The sequence below is a fragment of the Oncorhynchus mykiss genome, chromosome 26 (assembly GCF_013265735.2).
Source record: "Oncorhynchus mykiss isolate Arlee chromosome 26, USDA_OmykA_1.1, whole genome shotgun sequence".
Taxonomy (NCBI): domain Eukaryota; kingdom Metazoa; phylum Chordata; class Actinopteri; order Salmoniformes; family Salmonidae; genus Oncorhynchus; species Oncorhynchus mykiss.
Window position 1 is genome coordinate 14564576 of NC_048590.1, and position 2756 is coordinate 14567331.

Sequence of the window (2756 nt, forward strand, 5' to 3'; positions counted from 1 at the left end):
TTGATGTGTTGTGTAGTGACCTTGCTGAACTTAAGGAAATTTGTTTGAACATTTGAAACAGTTGGGTAATTTTTGCAGTGAACTTAACCTTTCTGATCTCCCCATCCCGGATCCGGGATCGTGAATACAGACTCAAGCTCATTACCATAACGCAACGTTAACTATTCATGAAAATCGCAAATGAAATGAAATAAATATGCTAGCTCTCAAGCTTAGCCTTTTGTTAACAACACTGTCATCTCAGATTTTCAAAATATGCTTCTCAACCATTGCAAAACAAGCATTTGTGTAACAGTATTGATGGCTAACGTAGCATTTAGCATTAGCATTCAGCTGGCAACATTTACACAAAAAAACAGAAAAGCATTCAAATAAAATCATTTACCTTTGAAGAACTTCAGATGTTTTCAATGAGGAGACTCTCAGATAGCAAATGTTCAGTTTTTCCTGAAAGATTATTTGTTTAGGACAAATCGCTCCGTTTTCTGCGTCACGTTTAGCTATGAAAAACCCCCTGTATCCAGGATTGTGTAAATCTATCAGCAAGCTCATTAGCATAACACAACGTTAACTATTTATGAAAATCGCAAATGAAATGAAATAAATATGCCATCTCTCAAGCTTAGCCTTTTGTAAACAACACTGTCATCTCAGATTTTCAAAATATGCTTCTCAACCATAGGAAAACAATCATTTGTGTAAAAGTAGCTAGCTAGCGTTAGCATTTCGCGTTAGCATTTAGCGTTAGCATTAGCGTTAGCATCCAGCACGCAACATTAACAAAAACATAAAAGCCTTCAAATAAAATCATTTACCTTTGAAGAACTTCTGATGTTTTCAATGAGGATACTCTCAGTTAGATAGCAGATGCTCAGTTTTTCCAAAAAGATTCCTTGTGTATTAGAAATAGCTCCGTTTTATACATCACATTTGGCTACCAAAAAAAATCCGAAATTCAGTCCTCAAAACGCGAACTTTTTTCCAAATTAACTCCATAATATCGACTGAAAACATGGCAAACGTTGTTTAGAATCAATCATCAAGGTGTTTTTCACATATCTCTTCATTGATACATCGTTCTTGGACACATGCTTTCTCCCCTGAATCAAATGGTAAAGTAGAAGCAGCTGGCAATTGCGCACCGAATTCGACGCAGGACACCAGGCGGACACTTGGAAAATGTAGTCTCTTATGGTCAATCTTCCAATGATATGCCTACAAATACGTCACAATGCTGCTAAGACCTTGGGCGAACGACAGAAAGTGTAGGCTCATTCGTTGCGCAATCACAGCCATATAAGGAGAGAATAGAAAACAGAGCTTCAGAAATTCTGCTAATTCCTGGGTGATGCATCATCTTGGTTTCGCCTGTAGAATGAGTTCTGGGGCACTTACAGACAAAATCTTTGCATATTCTGAAACTTCAGAGTGTTTTCTTTCCAAAACTGTCAAGAATATGCATAGTCGAGCATCTTTTCGTGACAAAATATCGCGCTTAAAACGGGAACGTTTTTTATCCAAAAATGAAATAGCGCCCCTAGAGCTCTAACAGGTTGGAACTGCTGTGTAGTGAGCTTGTGACCCCTTGTAGAATGAAAAAGTAATTTGAGGGTAGGTCTGCTGATTATAAGTAAGTGTTAGACTTCTCCTGTGAACACTACGAGCGACAAGAAACTTCAGAGATAAACCACAAACTATAGAAAACATGTCTCCTAGACTAATTCTAGGTGTGATGTGTCCTTCATGTCTGAGCCACAATGACATGAAAAAAAAAACAATTGATGCCATTCTTTGTGATGCACCTGATTGTTTTAAAGGTGGGATTGATATGAGTGAAGGCCATATGGGTTACATTTTCCAACCAGATTATTAATTAAACAGTGAAGATTTTTATACACAGCTGCCTCAACACCCCTTTTCAGCCAATAACCGGGAGTTTGTCTCCTGAGATTCACGAGAGAAAGAGCAAGTCTTACCTTGAGCAAATGTCAGATTAAACAGGCCCTGAGTAGAACATCCCTATACGCATTGGAAGAGGAAGTCTGCGGGTGAGATGATTTGAAGCCATAAGAATCCTTTCAGTAGCGTATAGTCCACAATCCAAAATCACAATTTTAGATTGTTCTGAATTCAACTGCACAAATGCCACCAAATCTGAAAGTTCGTATGTATTTTCAAAAGCTTGCACAGAGGTCAACTATTTTGTGCCTGTCTTTAGCTTCAAGCGGCGAGATTTGTTTAAAGTGCCTGGTTTGATTAAACAAGTGCAACAGTTTTTTTCCATTATTGTGAACATATACGAAGATGGTCCCTTCTGTCCTCAAAACAAAACTTGGGCTTAGCGGAAGAAGGTTGATCTATCATTGAAAAGAAAATATATGAAACCTTGAAGGTCATGGAGAGTGTCACGTCTACTCCCGCTCCTCCCCTCTGGCGTTCGACGTCGCAGGGATACTAACCACTGGTTCTGGGATCCATCATTACGCACACCTGCAGATCATTGTGATACTCACCTGACCTCCATTACGTTCCTGGACCTGCGGAGTGCTAACAATCTCATCCGGATCTGGGAGGGGTGTGAGTGGAAGATGGCATTTAGCACAATGTCTGGTCACTATGAGTACCTGGTGATGCCATTTGGCTTAGCCAATGCTCCATCAGTGTTCCAGGCATTTGTTAACGAGGTGTTCAGGGACATGATCGGACGCCAGGTGGTTGTGTATATCGATGACATCCTGATCTACTTGGCTACCCTG